General features: G+C 46.9%; 11 non-coding genes across 11 annotated transcripts; all 11 read left to right on the top strand.

Moving 5' to 3' along the window:
* The first annotated feature begins 962 nt into the window (after positions 1-962).
* Trnak-cuu (transfer RNA lysine (anticodon CUU)) lies at positions 963-1,035 on the top strand. The gene has a single exon. It is a non-coding gene; the product is annotated as a tRNA-Lys (tRNA).
* A 1,467-nt stretch (positions 1,036-2,502) lies between these two features.
* Trnak-cuu (transfer RNA lysine (anticodon CUU)) lies at positions 2,503-2,575 on the top strand. Its single transcript has one exon. It is a non-coding gene; the product is annotated as a tRNA-Lys (tRNA).
* Positions 2,576-4,030: 1,455 nt separating this feature from the next.
* Positions 4,031-4,103, top strand: Trnak-cuu (transfer RNA lysine (anticodon CUU)). The gene has a single exon. It is a non-coding gene; the product is annotated as a tRNA-Lys (tRNA).
* Positions 4,104-5,552: 1,449 nt separating this feature from the next.
* Positions 5,553-5,625, top strand: Trnak-cuu (transfer RNA lysine (anticodon CUU)). Its single transcript has one exon. It is a non-coding gene; the product is annotated as a tRNA-Lys (tRNA).
* Positions 5,626-7,068: 1,443 nt separating this feature from the next.
* On the top strand, positions 7,069-7,141 carry Trnak-cuu (transfer RNA lysine (anticodon CUU)). The gene has a single exon. It is a non-coding gene; the product is annotated as a tRNA-Lys (tRNA).
* Positions 7,142-8,596: 1,455 nt separating this feature from the next.
* On the top strand, positions 8,597-8,669 carry Trnak-cuu (transfer RNA lysine (anticodon CUU)). The gene has a single exon. It is a non-coding gene; the product is annotated as a tRNA-Lys (tRNA).
* A 1,427-nt stretch (positions 8,670-10,096) lies between these two features.
* Positions 10,097-10,169, top strand: Trnak-cuu (transfer RNA lysine (anticodon CUU)). The gene has a single exon. It is a non-coding gene; the product is annotated as a tRNA-Lys (tRNA).
* Positions 10,170-16,965: 6,796 nt separating this feature from the next.
* On the top strand, positions 16,966-17,037 carry Trnak-cuu (transfer RNA lysine (anticodon CUU)). Its single transcript has one exon. It is a non-coding gene; the product is annotated as a tRNA-Lys (tRNA).
* Positions 17,038-18,474: 1,437 nt separating this feature from the next.
* Trnak-cuu (transfer RNA lysine (anticodon CUU)) lies at positions 18,475-18,547 on the top strand. The gene has a single exon. It is a non-coding gene; the product is annotated as a tRNA-Lys (tRNA).
* A 1,424-nt stretch (positions 18,548-19,971) lies between these two features.
* Trnak-cuu (transfer RNA lysine (anticodon CUU)) lies at positions 19,972-20,044 on the top strand. The gene has a single exon. It is a non-coding gene; the product is annotated as a tRNA-Lys (tRNA).
* Positions 20,045-21,493: 1,449 nt separating this feature from the next.
* Trnak-cuu (transfer RNA lysine (anticodon CUU)) lies at positions 21,494-21,566 on the top strand. The gene has a single exon. It is a non-coding gene; the product is annotated as a tRNA-Lys (tRNA).
* The last annotated feature ends 204 nt before the right edge of the window (positions 21,567-21,770 follow it).

The raw sequence follows: 21,770 nt of genomic DNA, 5'->3' as shown, positions 1-21,770 counted from the left end.
ATGCCTTTTGTTAAGAATTACTCTCAGATGTGATTAAGGCGAATGGCGCAGATAAAGCCTTTGCCAAAGCGGTACAGCATAAGGTGGGACGAGGCAGTCTGAATTACATTTTAAAGATGTATTTCTCACATATGTCAGAGCTTCTCGCGGTCGTCGTCGTCGTCGTCGTCGTCGTCGTCGTCGCCGCCGCCGCTTCTGCAGAAGTAGCAAATGGCCATCGTGGCAAATGCGGCGAGGCACGCCCTGCCTTCGAATCCGTATGCACAAAGTGTGTGGTCTTGTTTCCCAGTCTATATTTGGTCGGTCACGTAAGAGGTTGAATGTAACGAATGGGTGGGAAAGAGCAAGGGCAGCGGCTGTGTAGAACGAAAACACAAATTATCAGGGGTGTGAGCGTTTCGAGATGAGTCATATACAAGTTGCACTTGGTCGTCAGTGACTGTGTGGCCTAATGGATAAGGCGTCGGACTTCGGATCTGAAGATTACAGGTTCGAATGCTGTCACGCTCGTGTTTTATCAGTTCTGAAAAAGAAACATACCGTTTTAATGTAGCATTTGAGCAGTACGAAACCGTCTGAATGTTGCTGTTGACCATTTTCTGCTTGGAGATGCTCTTGAGCTTGAAACACACACTACAAGACCTGTGTTAACTAGCGAAATGGTCGGCAGAGTGCCGTCACCGCGAGTTTCCACTGGCACTTGCACATCTAAAACAACGTCGGAAAGTAACTCGTTCGCCTTTTGAGTCACATCAAGTATGAGTGTTAATTTTGACGCCACTAGCTCTGCAGGTTGTCATGCAATTCCTTTACCTCTCAGAAATGATTATGAAATAAAAGTGAAGTACGTGACGAGTGTGACGTTAGGAAAACATTAGGCAGCATGGAGAGATTCTGTATGGGACCACCCAACCCAAACGAGTACTGTGTGACGTGCTGCCCGGCAAGTATTCACTGAAGCAGCCCGGCTAGCTCCGTCGGTAGAGCATGAGACTCTTAATCTCAGGGTCATGGGTTCGACCCCCACGCTGGGCGGAACGGAATTTTGTTCCGCTGCAGATGTAAATTACCGTTTTTCTGATTAACGTGATGTAATGGAAATAGCAACTTTAAACTTTGCCTACGTCTCTGTCAGTCGCAAGGAAACTGTATTTGAAGGTGAAGGTGATTTTGTAGACATGTGTGAAAGACATGTTCTGAAATGCAAGTGTTGTTGTTTGGAGAGGACATCGGTTACGTGTCAGATGTGTAGCCAAGCAGTAATGGGTCGCCATACCTGCAAATATTAGTCGGTAATATGAAGTGTTGTCAGCTGAAGTCTGATGAACCAGACGACCGTAAGGACGAAGTACGCGAAAGTGCCGCTAGGCCGCGCCTCTTTAGCTCAGTGGTATAGCACTGGACTAGTAAACCAAGGGTCGTGAGTTCCATCCTCAAAAGAAAAAGTCGAATTTTGGAAATCAGTTGCGCGTCGTGGCCGTATAGCTAACAGTATCTGTGATGACGAACAATTAGCGACATGCCTTTTATTAAGAATTACTCTCAGATGTGATTAAGGCGAATGGCGCAGATAAAGTCTTTGCCAAAGCGGTACAGCATAAGGTGGGACGAGGCAGTCTGAATTACATTTTAAAGATGTATTTCTCACATATGTCAGAGCTTCTCGCGGTCGTCGTCGTCGTCGTCGTCGTCGTCGTCGTCGTCGTCGTCGTCGTCGTCGCCGCCGCCGCCGCTTCTGCAGAAGTAGCAAATGGCCATCGTGGCAAATGCGGCGAGGCACGCCCTGCCTTCGAATCCGTATGCACAAAGTGTGTGGTCTTGTTTCCCAGTCTATATTTGGTCGGTCACGTAAGAGGTTGAATGTAACGAATGGGTGGGAAAGAGCAAGGGCAGCGGCTGTGTAGAACGAAAACACAAATTATCAGGGGTGTGAGCGTTTCGAGATGAGTCATATACAAGTTGCACTTGGTCGTCAGTGACTGTGTGGCCTAATGGATAAGGCGTCGGACTTCGGATCTGAAGATTACAGGTTCGAATGCTGTCACGCTCGTGTTTTATCAGTTCTGAAAAAGAAACATACCGTTTTAATGTAGCATTTGAGCAGTACGAAACCGTCTGAATGTTGCTGTTGACCATTTTCTGCTTGGAGATGCTCTTGAGCTTGAAACACACACTACAAGACCTGTGTTAACTAGCGAAATGGTCGGCAGAGTGCCGTCACCCCGAGTTTCCACTGGCACTTGCACATCTAAAACAACGTCGGAAAGTAACTCGTTCGCCTTTTGAGTCACATAAAGTATGAGTGTTAATTTTGACGCCACTAGCTCTGCAGGTTGTCATGCAATTCCTTTACCTCTCAGAAATGATTATGAAATAAAAGTGAAGTACGTGACGAGTGTGACGTTAGGAAAACATTAGGCAGCGTGGAGAGATTCTGTATGGGACCACCCAACCCAAACGAGTACTGTGTGACGTGCTGCCCGGCAAGTATTCACCGAAGCAGCCCGGCTAGCTCCGTCGGTAGAGCATGAGACTCTTAATCTCAGGGTCATGGGTTCGACCCCCACGCTGGGCGGAACGGAATTTTGTTCCGCTGCAGATGTAAATTACCGTTTTTATGATTAACGTGATGTAATGGAAATAGCAACTTTAAACTTTGCCTACGTCTCTGTCAGTCGCAAGGAAACTGTATTTGAAGGTGAAGGTGATTTTGTAGACATGTGTGAAAGACATGTTCTGAAATGCAAATGTTGTTGTTTGGAGAGGACATCGGTTACGTGTCAGATGTGTAGCCAAGCAGTAATGGGTCGCCATAGCTGCAAATATTAGTCGGTAATATGAAGTGTTGTCAGCTGAAGTCTGATGATCCAGACGACCCTAAGGACGAAGTACGCGAAAGTGCCGCTAGGCCGCGCCTCTTTAGCTCAGTGGTATAGCACTGGACTAGTAAACCAAGGGTCATGAGTTCCATCCTCAAAGGAAAAATTCGAATTTTGGAAATCAGTTGCGCGTCGTGGCCGTATAGCAAACAGTATCTGTGATGACGAACAATTAGCGACATGCCTTTTATTAAGAATTACTCTCAGATGTGATTAAGGCGAATGGCGCAGATATAGCCTTTGCCAAAGCGGTACAGCATAAGGTGGGACGAGGCAGTCTGAATTACATTTTAAAGATATATTTCTCACATATGTCAGAGCTTCACGCGGTCGTCGTCGTCGTCGTCGTCGTCGTCGTCGTCGTCGTCGTCGCCGCCGCCGCTTCTGCAGAAGTAGCAAATGGCCATCGTGGCAAATGCGGCGAGGCACGCCCTGCCTTCGAATCCGTATGCACAAAGTGTGTGGTCTTGTTTCCCAGTCTATATTTGGTCGGTCACGTAAGAGGTTGAATGTAACGAATGGGTGGGAAAGAGCAAGGGCAGCGGATGTGTAGAACGAAAACACAAATTATCAGGGGTGTGAGCGTTTCGAGATGAGTCATATACAAGTTGCACTTGGTCGTCAGTGACTGTGTGGCCTAATGGATAAGGCGTCGGTCTTCGGATCTGAAGATTACAGGTTCGAATGCTGTCACGCTCGTGTTTTATCAGTTCTGAAAAAGAAACATACCGTTTTAATGTAGCATTTGAGCAGTACGAAACCGTCTGAATGTTGCTGTTGACCATTTTCTGCTTGGAGATGCTCTTGAGCTTGAAACACACACTACAAGACCTGTGTTAACTAGCGAAATGGTCGGCAGAGTGCCGACACCGCGAGTTTCCACTGGCACTTGCACATCTAAAACAACGTCGGAAAGTAACTCGTTCGCCTTTTGAGTCACATCAAGTACGAGTGTTAATTTTGACGCCACTAGCTCTGCAGGTTGTCATGCAATTCCTTTACCTCTCAGAAATGATTATGAAATAAAAGTGAAGTACGTGACGAGTGTGACGTTAGGAAAACATTAGGCAGCATGGAGAGATTCTGTATGGGACCACCCAACCCAAACGAGTACTGTGTGACGTGCTTCCCGGCAAGCATTCACCGAAGCAGCCCGGCTAGCTCAGTCGGTAGAGCATGAGACTCTTAATCTCAGGGTCGTGGGTTCGAGCCCCACACTGGGTGGAACAGAATTTTGTTCCGCTGCAGATGTAAATTATTGTTTTTCTGATTAACGTGATGTAATGGAAATAGCAACTTTAAAATTTGCCTACGTCTCTGTCAGTCGCAAGGAAACTGTATTTGAAGGTGAAGGTGATTTTGTAGACATGTGAGAAAGACATGTTCTGAAATGCAAGTGTTGTTGTTTGGAGAGGACATCGGTTACGTGTCAGATGTGTAGCCAAGCAGTAATGGGTCGCCATAGCTGCAAATATTAGTCGGTAATATGAAGTGTTGTCAGCTGAAGTCTGATGATCCAGACGACCGTAAGGACGAAGTACGCAAAAGTACCGCTAGGCCGCGCCCATTTAGCTCAGTGGTAGCGCACTGGACTAGTAAACCAAGGGTCGTGAGTTCCATCCTCAAAGGAAGAAGTCGAATTTTGGAAATCAGTTGCGCGTCGTGGCCGTATAGCTAACAGTATCTGTGATGACGAACAATTAGCGACATGCCTTTTATTAAGAATTACTCTCAGATGTGATTAAGGCGAATTGCGCAGATATAGCCTTTGCCAAAGCGGTACAGCATAAGGTGGGACGAGGCAGTCTGAATTACATTTTAAAGATATATTTCTCACATATGTCAGAGCTTCTCGCGGTCGTCGTCGTCGTCGTCGTCGTCGTCGTCGTCGTCGCCGCCGCCGCTTCTGCAGAAGTAGCAAATGGCCATCGTGGCAAATGCGGCGAGGCACGCCCTGCCTTCGAATCCGTATGCACAAAGTGTGTGGTCTTGTTTCCCAGTCTATATTTGGTCGGTCACGTAAGAGGTTGAATGTAACGAATGGGTGGGAAAGAGCAAGGGCAGCGGATGTGTAGAACGAAAACACAAATTATCAGGGGTGTGAGCGTTTCGAGATGAGTCATATACAAGTTGCACTTGGTCGTCAGTGACTGTGTGGCCTAATGGATAAGGCGTCGGTCTTCGGATCTGAAGATTACAGGTTCGAATGCTGTCACGCTCGTGTTTTATCAGTTCTGAAAAAGAAACATACCGTTTTAATGTAGCATTTGAGCAGTACGAAACCGTCTGAATGTTGCTGTTGACCATTTTCTGCTTGGAGATGCTCTTGAGCTTGAAACACACACTACAAGACCTGTGTTAACTAGCGAAATGGTCGGCAGAGTGCCGACACCGCGAGTTTCCACTGGCACTTGCACATCTAAAACAACGTCGGAAAGTAACTCGTTCGCCTTTTGAGTCACATCAAGTACGAGTGTTAATTTTGACGCCACTAGCTCTGCAGGTTGTCATGCAATTCCTTTACCTCTCAGAAATGATTATGAAATAAAAGTGAAGTACGTGACGAGTGTGACGTTAGGAAAACATTAGGCAGCATGGAGAGATTCTGTATGGGACCACCCAACCCAAACGAGTACTGTGTGACGTGCTTCCCGGCAAGCATTCACCGAAGCAGCCCGGCTAGCTCAGTCGGTAGAGCATGAGACTCTTAATCTCAGGGTCGTGGGTTCGAGCCCCACACTGGGTGGAACAGAATTTTGTTCCGCTGCAGATGTAAATTATTGTTTTTCTGATTAACGTGATGTAATGGAAATAGCAACTTTAAAATTTGCCTACGTCTCTGTCAGTCGCAAGGAAACTGTATTTGAAGGTGAAGGTGATTTTGTAGACATGTGAGAAAGACATGTTCTGAAATGCAAGTGTTGTTGTTTGGAGAGGACATCGGTTACGTGTCAGATGTGTAGCCAAGCAGTAATGGGTCGCCATAGCTGCAAATATTAGTCGGTAATATGAAGTGTTGTCAGCTGAAGTCTGATGATCCAGACGACCGTAAGGACGAAGTACGCAAAAGTACCGCTAGGCCGCGCCCATTTAGCTCAGTGGTAGCGCACTGGACTAGTAAACCAAGGGTCGTGAGTTCCATCCTCAAAGGAAGAAGTCGAATTTTGGAAATCAGTTGCGCGTCGTGGCCGTATAGCTAACAGTATCTGTGATGACGAACAATTAGCGACATGCCTTTTGTTAAGAATTACTCTCAGATGTGATTAAGGCGAATGGCGCAGATAAAGCCTTTGCCAAAGCGGTACAGCATAAGGTGGGACGAGGCAGTCTGAATTACATTTTAAAGATGTATTTCTCACATATGTCAGAGCTTCTCGCGGTCGTCGTCGTCGTCGTCGTCGTCGTCGTCGCCGCCGCCGCTTCTGCAGAAGTAGCAAATGGCCATCGTGGCAAATGCGGCGAGGCACGCCCTGCCTTCGAATCCGTATGCACAAAGTGTGTGGTCTTGTTTCCCAGTCTATATTTGGTCGGTCACGTAAGAGGTTGAATGTAACGAATGGGTGGGAAAGAGCAAGGGCAGCGGATGTGTAGAACGAAAACACAAATTATCAGGGGTGTGAGCGTTTCGAGATGAGTCATATACAAGTTGCACTTGGTCGTCAGTGACTGTGTGGCCTAATGGATAAGGCGTCGGTCTTCGGATCTGAAGATTACAGGTTCGAATGCTGTCACGCTCGTGTTTTATCAGTTCTGAAAAAGAAACATACCGTTTTAATGTAGCATTTGAGCAGTACGAAACCGTCTGAATGTTGCTGTTGACCATTTTCTGCTTGGAGATGCTCTTGAGCTTGAAACACACACTACAAGACCTGTGTTAACTAGCGAAATGGTCGGCAGAGTGCCGACACCGCGAGTTTCCACTGGCACTTGCACATCTAAAACAACGTCGGAAAGTAACTCGTTCGCCTTTTGAGTCACATCAAGTACGAGTGTTAATTTTGACGCCACTAGCTCTGCAGGTTGTCATGCAATTCCTTTACCTCTCAGAAATGATTATGAAATAAAAGTGAAGTACGTGACGAGTGTGACGTTAGGAAAACATTAGGCAGCATGGAGAGATTCTGTATGGGACCACCCAACCCAAACGAGTACTGTGTGACGTGCTTCCCGGCAAGCATTCACCGAAGCAGCCCGGCTAGCTCAGTCGGTAGAGCATGAGACTCTTAATCTCAGGGTCGTGGGTTCGAGCCCCACACTGGGTGGAACAGAATTTTGTTCCGCTGCAGATGTAAATTATTGTTTTTCTGATTAACGTGATGTAATGGAAATAGCAACTTTAAAATTTGCCTACGTCTCTGTCAGTCGCAAGGAAACTGTATTTGAAGGTGAAGGTGATTTTGTAGACATGTGAGAAAGACATGTTCTGAAATGCAAGTGTTGTTGTTTGGAGAGGACATCGGTTACGTGTCAGATGTGTAGCCAAGCAGTAATGGGTCGCCATAGCTGCAAATATTAGTCGGTAATATGAAGTGTTGTCAGCTGAAGTCTGATGATCCAGACGACCGTAAGGACGAAGTACGCAAAAGTACCGCTAGGCCGCGCCCATTTAGCTCAGTGGTAGCGCACTGGACTAGTAAACCAAGGGTCGTGAGTTCCATCCTCAAAAGAAGAAGTCGAATTTTGGAAATCAGTTGCGCGTCGTGGCCGTATAGCTAACAGTATCTGTGATGACGAACAATTAGCGACATGCCTTTTGTTAAGAATTACTCTCAGATGTGATTAAGGCGAATGGCGCAGATAAAGCCTTTGCCAAAGCGGTACAGCATAAGGTGGGACGAGGCAGTCTGAATTACATTTTAAAGATGTATTTCTCACATATGTCAGAGCTTCTCGCGGTCGTCGTCGTCGTCGTCGTCGTCGTCGTCGTCGTCGTCGTCGCCGCCGCCGCTTCTGCAGAAGTAGCAAATGGCCATCGTGGCAAATGCGGCGAGGCACGCCCTGCCTTCGAATCCGTATGCACAAAGTGTGTGGTCTTGTTTCCCAGTCTATATTTGGTCGGTCACGTAAGAGGTTGAATGTAACGAATGGGTGGGAAAGAGCAAGGGCAGCGGCTGTGTAGAACGAAAACACAAATTATCAGGGGTGTGAGCGTTTCGAGATGAGTCATATACAAGTTGCACTTGGTCGTCAGTGACTGTGTGGCCTAATGGATAAGGCGTCGGACTTCGGATCTGAAGATTACAGGTTCGAATGCTGTCACGCTCGTGTTTTATCAGTTCTGAAAAAGAAACATACCGTTTTAATGTAGCATTTGAGCAGTACGAAACCGTCTGAATGTTGCTGTTGACCATTTTCTGCTTGGAGATGCTCTTGAGCTTGAAACACACACTACAAGACCTGTGTTAACTAGCGAAATGGTCGGCAGAGTGCCGTCACCGCGAGTTTCCACTGGCACTTGCACATCTAAAACAACGTCGGAAAGTAACTCGTTCGCCTTTTGAGTCACATCAAGTATGAGTGTTAATTTTGACGCCACTAGCTCTGCAGGTTGTCATGCAATTCCTTTACCTCTCAGAAATGATTATGAAATAAAAGTGAAGTACGTGACGAGTGTGACGTTAGGAAAACATTAGGCAGCATGGAGAGATTCTGTATGGGACCACCCAACCCAAACGAGTACTGTGTGACGTGCTGCCCGGCAAGTATTCACCGAAGCAGCCCGGCTAGCTCTGTCGGTAGAGCATGAGACTCTTAATCTCAGGGTCATGGGTTCGACCCCCACGCTGGGCGGAACGGAATTTTGTTCCGCTGCAGATGTAAATTACCGTTTTTATGAGTAACGTGATGTAATGGAAATAGCAACTTTAAACTTTGCCTACGTCTCTGTCAGTCGCAAGGAAACTGTATTTGAAGGTGAAGGTGATTTTGTAGACATGTGTGAAAGACATGTTCTGAAATGCAAGTGTTGTTGTTTGGAGAGGACATCGGTTACGTGTCAGATGTGTAGCCAAGCAGTAATGGGTCGCCATAGCTGCAAATATTAGTCGGTAATATGAAGTGTTGTCAGCTGAAGTCTGATGATCCAGACGACCGTAAGGACGAAGTACGCAAAAGTACCGCTAGGCCGTGCCCATTTAGCTCTGTGGTAGAGCACTAGACTAGTAAACCAAGGGTCGTGAGTTCCATCCTCAAAGGAGAAAGTCGAATTTTGGAAATCAGTTGCGCGTCGTGGCCGTATAGCTAACAGTATCTGTGATGACTAACAATTAGCGACATGCCTTTTATTAAGAATTACTCTCAGATGTGATTAAGGCGAATGGCGCAGATAAAGCCTTTGCCAAAGCGGTACAGCATAAGGTGGGACGAGGCAGTCTGAATTACATTTTATAGATGTATTTCTCAAATATATGTCAGAGCCTCACGCGGTCGTCCTCGTCGCCGCCGCCGCTTCTGCAGAAGTAGCAAATGGCCATCGTGGCAAATGCGGCGAGGCACGCCCTGCCTTCGATTCCGTATGCACAAAGTGTGTGGTCTTGTTTCCCAGTCTATATTTGGTCGGTCACATAAGAGGTTGAATGTAACGAATGGGTGGGAAAGAACAAGGGCAGCGGCTGTGTAGAACGAAAACACAAATTATCAGTGGTGTGAGCGTTTCGAGATGAGTCATATACAAGTTGCACTTGGTCGTCAGTGACTGTGTGGCCTAATGGATAAGGCGTCGGACTTCGGATCTGAAGATTACAGGTTCGAATGCTGTCACGCTCGTGTTTTATCAGTTCTAAAAAAGAAACATACCGTTTTAATGTAGCATTTGAGCAGTACGAAACCGTCTGAATGTTGCTGTTGACCATTTTCTGCTTGGAGATGCTCTTGAGCTTGAAACACACACTACAAGACCGGTGTTAACTAGCGAAATGGTCGGCAGAGTGCCGTCACCGCGAGTTTCCACTGGCACTTGCACATCTAAAACAACGTCGGAAAGTAACTCGTTCGCCTTTTGAGTCACATCAAGTATGAGTGTTAATTTTGACGCCACTAGCTCTGCAGGTTGTCATGCAATTCCTTTACCTCTCAGAAATGATTATGAAATAAAAGTGAAGTACGTGACGAGTGTGACGTTAGGAAAACATTAGGCAGCATGGAGAGATTCTGTATGGGACCACCCAACCCAAACGAGTACTGTGTGACGTGCTGCCCGGTAAGTATTCACCGAAGCAGCCCGGTTAGCTCAGTCGGTAGAGTATGAGTCTCTTAATCTCAGGGTCGTGGGTTCGAGCCCCACGTTGGGCAGAACGGAATTTTGTTCCGCTGCAGATGTAAATTACCGTTTTTCTGATTAACGTGATGTAATGGAAATAGCAACTTTAAACTTTGCCTACGTCTCTGTCAGTCGCAAGGACGCTGTATTTGAAGGTGAAGGTGATTTTGTAGACATGTGTGAAAGACATGTTCTGAAATGCAAGTGTTGTTGTTTGGAGAGGACATCGGTTACGTGTCAGATGTGTAGCCAAGCAGTAATGGGTCGCCATAGCTGCAAATATTAGTCGGTAATATGAAGTGTTGTCAGCTCAAGTCCTATGATCCAGACGACCGTAAGGACGAAGTACGCAAGAGTACCGCTAGGCCTCTCCTCTTTAGCTCAGTGACAGTTCCGCTTCAGACGCCGTGCAGTGTGGACGTGCCTAGTCTTCCGCTCCGCCGTAGTGTTACGTATAGTGGGATATCGTTTGTTTACGTGTTGTGTTGTACCTTCTGTAAGTTTTTCTCCGTCGTTGTTTCGTTCCTTGTGTTATTTTCTGTGTGTATTTCAGTGTTTTTTGTGTAGCGGTTTAGACCGCGTAGTTTTTGAAAATGTCGTCTCAGGTTATTCCTCGTCAGGCTACAGTTAGTTTTGCTTTCGACAAGTCCACCCGCCATGTGCAACCTAGTTCCCTTGAGATTCATGATTGGTTAGTAGATACATTTGGCATTAATTCGGATCAGGTGCACACTGCTTATTTTGATACAGAACTCTATGTTTTCTTTGTTAAATTTATGGACCCCCTTCAGGTTGATAAAATTATTTCCAAATTTGGTCATCAGGTTCTCTTTCGGCATCGGGATGATTCTGTCAGTACCGTACTGCTTTCAAATGCTTCCATTACGTACACCAGTGTTCGTGTTTACAACCTTCCGCCGGAGGTGGATAATGTGTATCTTAAGGAAGGTTTACTCAAGTATGGTGATGTTAAGAGTATTCGCCTTGAACGCTGGTCCAGCCAACATCGTCTGCAGTGTTACAGTGGCATTCGTTCCGTCGAAATGCACGTGAAGCAGAATATTCCCTCGCACCTGCAGATCGGTGGATATCGTGTCCATGTAACATATAGTGGTCAGGTTGGCACCTGTTTTTTGTGTAATGAGAGTGGCCACGTGCGTACCAACTGTCCGCGGAGGGTTTTTGTGTTAATAAATTCTCTCGAACAGCGTCGCAAGTTAACGGTCGCTGACCTCGTTGCAGGTGGTTCTGCTCTTGGTGTCGAACAGTCCAGTGGTAGTAGCGCCCAGCCGCAGGTTGTGCACGCCCCTCACACAGAATTTCCTCCTTTACGTGCCAAATCTGATGTTGTTCCGTCGGTTCCTCAGGTGGGTGTGCCGCTTTTGAATAATAAACGGCGTCGCGCACAAGATGGAAATAGTACGGATGAGGATCTCCCCGAGATGCCCCAATCCGAGAGACCGACATCCTCCGAGCCACAGAGTAGTGTAGATGCTCCCATTTCCCCAGAAGTAGCTGTTCCGGTAGCGGCTGCTGACGCCCCTCCGGCTTCCGACGCGGCTTCTCTCGAGTCGGCTCGTCGGTCGGACCTGTTGGTGCCGCCTTCCGAACCGACTTCGTTGTCACAACAAGTTGAGCGGCAACAACTTCCTGCTTCGCTGCCCCACACCTCTGCCAGCGGAGCTGCTCCGCTTCCTTCCAACTTAGCAGTTTCTGAGCTTCCTGCTCACGTTTCGCCTCCGTGTAGTCCATGTTTGCCGGAAGCTAATACTGGTGTAGACCAGTCCGTTTCGTCGGATGTTTCCCCCGCGACCCCGGACCCTGACTGTGGACCGGCGCGGGTGTTGTCAGATACAGAACTTGACCCTCCTACGTCATCGGCGGCTGCCGCTTCCTTGCCCGTAAGCCGACGCAAGTTGCGCGTTCAGCCGAACGTCAATGCGGTTCGTAAAAAACCGAAACGTAAGGGATCCGCGGAAGGGGGTAGCAGTCCCCCTCCCTCGGATGCCTCCGTCTCCCCTGCTATGGACTGTGATGTTGATGCGTCGGTGTAGGTGATTTCTTCCCTCGCTTTTCTCTCCATGGTTCAAGCATACACCTTTCTTACCTTAAATGTTAACCGTATTCAGTCCGACGTTCGCATTGCCTCTTTGCGGCAGTTTCTTTACGACTCCTGTGCGGACGTAGTATTTTTGCAGGAAGTATTGTTTTCTGATCTCTCTCTACCTGGATTTCAAACTGTTTTTAATGTCGCACCGGAGAATTCAACAGGAACTGCTCTTTTCTTTCCAGAAGGTATTCCTATTACTGACATTGAATTCCTTGACTCTGGCCGTGGGATTGGTTGTCGTCTTTTTGATCTCCACCTAGTTGTTTTATATGCCCCCTCTGGTTCGGGTCGCACTGTGGCTCGATCGCGCTTTTATAAGGAAGAGCTTATTTATCTTTTGCGCAAGAGTCCTCGGAGTCTCCTGCTCGGAGGCGATTTTAATTGTGTTTTACGCCCTGAAGACCAGTCCCCCAATTTTAATTATTGCCGAGATTTACATGACTTGGTTCGTACGATGCACCTGCGTGATGTTTGGGAACACAAATATCCAACCCTGGTGAAATTTACGTATTTTACCGCGTCCTCATGCAGTAGACTCGACAGATTCTACTTCTCTGATTTTTTATGTGATAACATTCTTTCTGTCGGTGTTATTCCTACTAGTTTTTCTGACCATTGTGCTTTTACTGCAACTGTAAATCTTAGTCACCAACCAGCAAAACTTTATCGTTCCCAGTGGATGTTAAATGTTTCCCACCTTGCCGACAGTGCCATTGATGAAGTTGTAAGTGCCGTGTGGGAGCGATGTCTTCGCTCCGTCCCGCGTTACCCCTCCTTGCTCGTTTGGTGGACTGCGTTTGCCAAGCCCAAGATTCGTCAGACTTTGATTTTTTACTGTGCCGCAAGGGCGCGTGATTTTAAGAACACGTATGAATTTTACTACTCTGTCCTGCGTGAACTGTATGACGCGGTGGGTCCTTCTCCTCTGCGGATCCATGATGTTCGTCGTATTAAAGCCAAGCTCTTAACCCTCAAACGACGACAGTTGGATGGTCTGCGAGTAAAGTCGAAACCTCACTCTCTTGTTGAAGGTGAACTGACTTCTTTGTACCACCTGCTGCGGCATCAGACTCGACGTCATCGCTCCTTCATCTCTTCTCTTATGGTGGATGATGGACGACAGCTTATTGCACAGGAGGATATGACTCGTGCTCTTCATCAGTATTACGCTAGTCTCTATTCTGCCGATGATTCTGGTGCGTCACTTTCTGATGATGTCCTTGAGGATCTTCCTGCGACGATCACGCCTGACGCGAACGGCGACTTTCTCCGGGAGTTGCAGGTAGATGATGTTTTTGATTTTATTGCTCACTCTCCGTCCGGTAAATCGCCGGGTCCAGACGGCCTGCCAAAAGAATTTTATCTCCGTTTTTGGCCTCTTTTGGGTGGCACTTTTACGCAGATCTTATATGAGATTGTCAGGGGGATGGATGTGCCTGCCGATTTTAAAGTAGGTAAAATTGTTTTAATTCCGAAGTCCACTGGTCGTTTATCTACTGCCCATCTTCGTCCGCTCACATTGCTGAACTTTGATTACAAGACAGCTGCTAGAGCACTCAATAGTCGATTGTCTTCACTGCTTCGGGGTGTGATTGATGCACATCAATGTTGTTTTCCTGGTAGATCTATTCTGACCCCAGTAGCCGAATATCGGGATGTTGTCTCGGTTGCGGCGGTTACAAACGTTCATTGAGCCTTTGTTTTCCTCGACTTTTATAAGGCTTTTGATCACGTCAGTCATGTGTTTTTAGATCATGTTTTAGATACAATAGGTTTTAACGCTTCATCACGTGGTGTTCTTGGTAATTTGTATAGGGGAATAACTGCTCGGGTGTCAGTCAATGGGCAGCTGACGCCGCCCTTTGCTATCCGCCGAGGAGTACCTCAGGGTAGTCCGCTCTCTATGTCGCTATTCATATTGTCCCTGGAACCGCTGCTTCGGACTCTTGCTTTCAAGCTTCAGGGTATGACCCTCTCTGGTGGGAAGCTCACTGTTAAGGCGTACGCGGACGATGTCGTTGTTCTCCTCCGTCAACGTGATGATATCACATTGTTGAAAGGGGCAGTCGATGCATACTGTTGTGTCTCTGGAGCGCGTCTTAATCAGGGTAAGTGTAAGTTCCTTGATATTCGAGGGTTTCGCGATGCTGATGTTCCTTGGGCCACTTTTGTCGATCGCCATACGTCATTGGGGATTACCATTGATCGGTGTCCTATAAAAATGGCAGCTCTTAATTGGAAATCTGTCACCGAGAAGATACAGGGGGCTCTGATGGTCCATGAGCAGCGCTCTGCTACCATTTTGCAAAAAATCAGAATTTTAGACACATACGTGTTATGTAAAGCCTATTATGTTGCTCAACTGTTCCCCCTTCCCATTATGGTGGCGAAACGGTTGCGCCAATTGTCTAGCAGGTTTATATGGAAGGGTCATCTATTCAAGTTGCGTTACGAGGTTATGACGAAACCGCGTATCTCCGGAGGCTTGGGCCTCACTGACATTACTCGCAAGGCATCTGCCTTGTACGTCCGCCGTACGACTCTAATTGTTACGCAAGAAGTGACTTCAATTACATCCAGACTTTTCACTGTTGTGCGTCCGAAGAGCCTTGCTCCACCTGTCGCCGTCGGTCGCCTCAATTTTAAGTTGAAACACGTCCGGGAATTTTATATTGCGGTTAGTTACCTCGGTGACGTCTTCTTGCGACGACCGGTGCCAACGACCAAGAGCTTGATTGCCCGTTGGGAGGGGCTGGCCGGTCCCAATCCAATCGAACTGGCGTCTCCATCAGTGTCCTGGAAGAGCCTCTGGAAGAATGTTAGTCTGCCGATCCACACTATGGCTGTGGCGTCCACGTGGTGTAGGGTAGTTAATGGTTTGGTCCCCACCAACGTACGACTGCACCGTATTGGTCTTTCTGACACGGACAACTGCACTCGGTGTGGTCTCCTGGACACACTTGAGCATCGATTCACCTGCAGTGGGCACCTTGCTAATTGGATTTGGCTCAGGAAACAACTGGCTTTTGTCACTAGGACTGCCGAAACCGCTTATACCATTGACGTCATCGTACGGCCCGATTCTTCCTTTTATCCGCGAACGAAGCTCAATACCGTTATGTGGTTGCTTGGACACTTCGTACATTTTGTTATTAGTTGTCATGAAGAGGATGAACACCTAACGTTTCGACAGTACATTCTTACTGCTTACTGGAACCGATTGCGCATGCCAGGACTCCGTGAAGATTTTGCAAATATGCTTAGCCTGACATTTGAAAGGGAGGGTGTTGGCTAAGGTCGCCTGTGTTAGCCGATTTCCTATATACTGTTTCTGGATTTGCCACCTTTCTGTAAACTACTTTTCTAAACCTGGACTGAAGTTTTCGTGGATTTTTAGGACGAACAAGAAAAACAAACGTGAGACCAAGAACCGACATGTAGGGGAAAGTACGACGCCGTAGTATTGTCACCCCTAAATTTTAAACAACGGCATCTCAAGTAATACAAAAAAAAAGAAAGGAAAAATAATATGAAACAACAAGAAAAAGATGTTAACAAAAAAAACAAAAAGTGGTAGAGCACTGGTGTACTAGACCAGGGGTCCTAAAAGAAATAAAAAGCTAAAACTAAAAAAAAAAAATGTGGTAGAGCACTGGTCTAGTAAAACAGAGGTCGTGAGTTCTCACACTCAGAGGAGGAAGACGAATTCTGGAAATCAGTTGCGCGTCGTGGCCGTATAGCTAACAGTATCTGTGATGACGAACAATTAGCGACATGCCATTTATTAAGAATCACTCTCAGATGTGATTAAGGCGAATGGCGCAGATAAAGCCTTTGCCAAAGCGGTACAGCATAAGGTGGGACAAGGCAGTCTGAATTACATTTTATAGATGTGTTTCTCACATATGTGAGAGCCTCTCGCGGTCGTCGTCGTCGTCGCCGCCGCCGCTTCTGCAGAAGTAGCAAATGGCCATCGTGGCAAATGCGGCGAGGCACGCCCTGCCTTCGATTCCGTATGCACAAAGTGTGTGGTCTTGTTTCCCAGTCTATATTTGGTCGGTCACGTAAGAGGTTGAATGTAACGAATGGGTGGGAAAGAGCAAGGGCAGCGGCTGTGTAGAACGAAAACACAAATTATCAGGGGTGTGAGCGTTTCGAGATGAGTCATATACAAGTTGCACTTGGTTGTCAGTGACTGAGTGGCCTAATGGATAAGGCGTCGGACTTCGGATCTGAAGATTACAGGTTCGAATGCTGTCACGCTCGTGTTTTATCAGTTCTGAAAAAGGAACATACCGTTTTAATGTAGCATTTGAGCAGTACGAAACCGTCTGAATGTTGCTGTTGACCATTTTCTGCTTGGAGATGCTCTTGAGCTTGAAACACACACTACAAGACCGGTGTTAACTAGCGAAATGGTCGGCAGAGTGCCGTCACCGCGAGTTTCCACTGGCACTTGCACATCTAAAACAACGTCGGAAAGTAACTCGTTCGCCTTTTGAGTCACATCAAGTATGAGTGTTAATTTTGACGCCACTAGCTCTGCAGGTTGTCATGCAATTCCTTTACCTCTCAGAAATGATTATGAAATAAAAGTGAAGTACGTGACGAGTGTGACGTTAGGAAAACATTAGGCAGCATGGAGAGATTCTGTATGGGACCACCCAACCCAAACGAGTACTGTGTGACGTGCTGCCCGGCAAGTATTCACCGAAGCAGCCCTGCTAGCTCAGTCGGTAGAGCATGAGACTCTTAATCTCAGGGTCGTGGGTTCGGCCCCACGCTGGGCGGAACGAAATTTTGTTCCGCTGCAGATGTAAATTACCGTTTTTCTGATTAACGTGATGTAATGGAAATAGCAACTTTAAACTTTGCCTACGTCTCTGTCAGTCGCAAGGAAACTGTATTTGAAGGTGAAGGTGATTTTGTAGACATGTGTGAAAGACATGTTCTGAAATGCAAGTGTTGTTGTTTGGAGAGGACATCGGTTACATGTCAGATGTGTAGCCAAGCAGAAATGGGTCGCCATAGCTGCAAATATTAGTCGGTAATATGAAGTGTTGTCAGCTGAAGTCTGATGATCCACACGACCGTAAGGACGAAGTACGCAAAAGTACCGCTATGCCGCGCTCCTTTTGCTCAGTGGTAGAGCACTGGACTAGTAAACCAGGGTTCGTGAGTTCCATCCTCAAAGGAAGAAGTCGAATTTTGGAAATCAGTTGCGCGTCGTGGCCGTATAGCATACAGTATCTGTGATGACGAACAATTAGCGGCATGCCTTTTATTAAGAATTACTCTCAGATGTGATTAAGGCGAATGGCGCAGATAAAGCCTTTGCCAAAGCGGTACAGCATAAGGTGGGACGAGGCAGTCTGAATTACATTTTATAGATGTATTTCTCACATATGTCAGAGCCTCTCGCGGTCGTCGTCGTCGTCGTCGTCGTCGCCGCCGCCGCTTCTGCAGAAGTAGCAAATGGCCATCGTGCCAAATGCGGCGAGGCACGCCCTGCCTTCGATTCCGTATGCACAAAGTGTGTGGTCTTGTTTCCCAGTCTATATTTGGTCGGTCACGTAAGAGGTTGAATGTAACGAATGGGTGGGAAAGAGCAAGGGCAGCGGCTGTGTAGAACGAAAACACAAATTATCAGGGGTGTGAGCGTTTCGAGATGAGTCATATACAAGTTGCACTTGGTTGTCAGTGACTGTGTGGCCTAATGGATAAGGCGTCGGACTTCGGATCTGAAGATTACAGGTTCGAATGCTGTCACGCTCGTGTTTTATCAGTTCTGAAAAAGAAACATACCGTTTTAATGTAGCATTTGAGCAGTACGAAACCGTCTGAATGTTGCTGTTGACCATTTTCTGCTTGGAGATGCTCTTGAGCTTGAAACACACACTACAAGACCGGTGTTAACTAGCGAAATGGTCGGCAGAGTGCCGTCACCGCGAGTTTCCACTGGCACTTGCACAACTAAAACAACGTCGGAAAGTAACTCGTTCGCCTTTTGAGTCACATCAAGTATGAGTGTTAATTTTGACGCCACTAGCTCTGCAGGTTGTCATGCAATTCCTTTACCTCTCAGAAATGATTATGAAATGAAAGTGAAGTACGTGACGAGTGTGACGTTAGGAAAACATTAGGCAGCATGGAGAGATTCTGTATGGGACCACCCAACCCAAACGAGTACTGTGTGACGTGCTACCCGGCAAGTATTCACCGAAGCAGCCTGGCTAGCTCAGTCGGTAGAGCATGAGACTCTTAATCTCAGGGTCGTGGGTTCGAGCCCCACGCTGGGCGAAACGGAATTTTGTTCCGCTGCAGATGTAAATTACGGTTTTTCTGATTAACATAATGTAATGGAAATAGCAACTTTAAACTTTGCCTACGTCTCTGTCAGTCGCAAGGAAACTGTATTTGAAGGTGAAGGTGATTTTGTAGACATGTGTGAAAGACATGTTCTGAAATGCAAGTGTTGTTGTTTGGAGAGGACATCGGTTACGTGTCAGATGTGTAGCCAAGCAGTAATGGGTCGCCATAGCTGCAAATATTAGTCGGTAATATGAAGTGTTGTCAGCTGAAGTCTGATGATCCAGACGACCGTAAGGACGAAGTACGCAAAAGTACTGCTAGGCCGCGCCCCTTTAGCTCAGTGGTAGAGCAATGGACTAGTAAACCCAGGGTCGTGAGGTCCATCCTCAAAGGAAGAAGTCGAATTTTGGAAATAATTTGCGCGTCGTGGCCGTATAGCAAACAGTATCTTTGATGACGAACAATTAGCGACATGCCTTTTATTTAGAATTACTCTCAGATGTGATTAAGGCGAATGGCGCAGATAAAGCCTTTGCCAAAGCGGTACAGCATAAGGTGGGACGAGGCAGTCTGAATTACATTTTATAGATGTATTTCTCACATATGTCAGAGCCTCTCGAGGTCGTCGTCGTCGTCGTCGTCGCCGCCGCCGCTTCTGCAGAAGTAGCAAATGGCCACCGTGGCAAATGTGGCGAGGCACGCCCTGCCTTCGATTCCGTATGCACAAAGTGTGTGGTCTCTTTTCCCAGTCTATATTTGGTCGGTCACGTAAGAGGTTGAATGTAACGAATGGGTGGGAAAGAGCAAGGGCAGCGGCTGTGTAGAACGAAAACACAAATTATCAGGGGTGTGAGCGTTTCGAGATGAGTCATATACAAGTTGCACTTGGTCGTCAGTGACTGTGTGGCCTAATGGTTAAGGCGTCGGACTTCGGATCTGAAGATTACAGATTCGAATGCTGTCACGCTCGTGTTTTATCAGTTCTGAAAAAGAAACATACCGTTTTAATGTAGCATTTGAGCAGTACGAAACCGTCTGAATGTTGCTGTTGACCATTTTCTGTTTGGAGATGCTCTATAGCTTGAAACACACACTACAAGACCGGTGTTAACTAGCGAAATGGTCGGCAGAGTGCCGTCACCGCGAGTTTCCACTGGCACTTGCACATCTAAAACAACGTCGGAAAGTAACTCGTTCGCCTTTTGAGTCACATCAAGTATGAGTGTTAATTTTGACGCCACTAGCTCTGCTGGATGTCATGCAATTCCTTTACCTCTCAGAAATGATTATGAAATAAAAGTGAAGTACGTGACGAGTGTGACGTTAGGAAAACTTGGAGAGATTCTGTATGGAACCACCCAACCCAAACGAGTACTGTGTGACGTGCTGCCCGGCAAGTATTCACCGAAGCAGCCCGGCTAGCTAAGTTGGTAGAGCATGAGACTCTTAATCTCACGGTCGTGGGTTCGAGCCCCACGCTGGGCGGAACGGAATTTTGTTCCGCTGCAGATGTAAATTACTGTTTTTCTGATTAACGTGATGTAATGGAAATAGCAACTTTAAACTTTGCCTACGTCTCTGTCAGTCGCAAGGAAACTGTATTTGAATGTGAAGGTGATTTTGTAGACATGTGTGAAAGACATGTTCTGAAATGCAAGTGTTGTTGTTTGGAGAGGACATCGGTTACGTGTCAGATGTGTAGCCAAGCAGTAATGGGTCGCCATAGCTGCAAATATTAGTCGGTAATATGAAGTGTTGTCAGCTGAAGTCTGATGATCCAGACGACCGTAAGGACGAAGTACGCGAAAGTGCCGCTAGGCCGCGCCTCTTTAGCTCAGTGGTATAGCACTGGACTAGTAAACCAAGGGTCATGAGTTCCATCCTCAAAGGAAAAATTCGAATTTTGGAAATCAGTTGCGCGTCGTGGCCGTATAGCAAACAGTATCTGTGATGACGAACAATTAGCGACATGCCTTTTATTAAGAATTACTCTCAGATGTGATTAAGGCGAATGGCGCAGATATAGCCTTTGCCAAAGCGGTACAGCATAAGGTGGGACGAGGCAGTCTGAATTACATTTTAAAGATATATTTCTCACATATGTCAGAGCTTCTCGCGGTCGTCGTCGTCGTCGTCGTCGTCGTCGTCGTCGCCGCCGCCGCCGCTTCTGCAGAAGTAGCAAATGGCCATCGTGGCAAATGCGGCGAGGCACGCCCTGCCTTCGAATCCGTATGCACAAAGTGTGTGGTCTTGTTTCCCAGTCTATATTTGGTCGGTCACGTAAGAGGTTGAATGTAACGAATGGGTGTGAAAGAGCAAGGGCAGCGGATGTGTAGAACGAAAACACAAATTATCAGGGGTGTGAGCGTTTCGAGATGAGTCATATACAAGTTGCACTTGGTCGTCAGTGACTGTGTGGCCTAATGGATAAGGCGTCGGTCTTCGGATCTGAAGATTACAGGTTCGAATGCTGTCACGCTCGTGTTTTATCAGTTCTGAAAAAGAAACATACCGTTTTAATGTAGCATTTGAGCAGTACGAAACCGTCTGAATGTTGCTGTTGACCATTTTCTGCTTGGAGATGCTCTTGAGCTTGAAACACACACTACAAGACCGGTGTTAACTAGCGAAATGGTCGGCAGAGTGCCGTCACCGCGAGTTTCCACTGGCACTTGCACAACTAAAACAACGTCGGAAAGTAACTCGTTCGCCTTTTGAGTCACATCAAGTATGAGTGTTAATTTTGACGCCACTAGCTCTGCAGGTTGTCATGCAATTCCTTTACCTCTCAGAAATGATTATGAAATGAAAGTGAAGTACGTGACGAGTGTGACGTTAGGAAAACATTAGGCAGCATGGAGAGATTCTGTATGGGACCACCCAACCCAAACGAGTACTGTGTGACGTGCTACCCGGCAAGTATTCACCGAAGCAGCCTGGCTAGCTCAGTCGGTAGAGCATGAGACTCTTAATCTCAGGGTCGTGGGTTCGAGCCCCACGCTGGGCGAAACGGAATTTTGTTCCGCTGCAGATGTAAATTACGGTTTTTCTGATTAACATAATGTAATGGAAATAGCAACTTTAAACTTTGCCTACGTCTCTGTCAGTCGCAAGGAAACTGTATTTGAAGGTGAAGGTGATTTTGTAGACATGTGTGAAAGACATGTTCTGAAATGCAAGTGTTGTTGTTTGGAGAGGACATCGGTTACGT

This window comes from Schistocerca gregaria, chromosome 8, assembly GCF_023897955.1.
Source record: "Schistocerca gregaria isolate iqSchGreg1 chromosome 8, iqSchGreg1.2, whole genome shotgun sequence".
Lineage (NCBI taxonomy): Eukaryota > Metazoa > Arthropoda > Insecta > Orthoptera > Acrididae > Schistocerca > Schistocerca gregaria.
The sequence above is the reverse complement of the archived record's forward strand: the minus strand, read 5'-3'. Positions and strand labels throughout refer to the sequence as shown.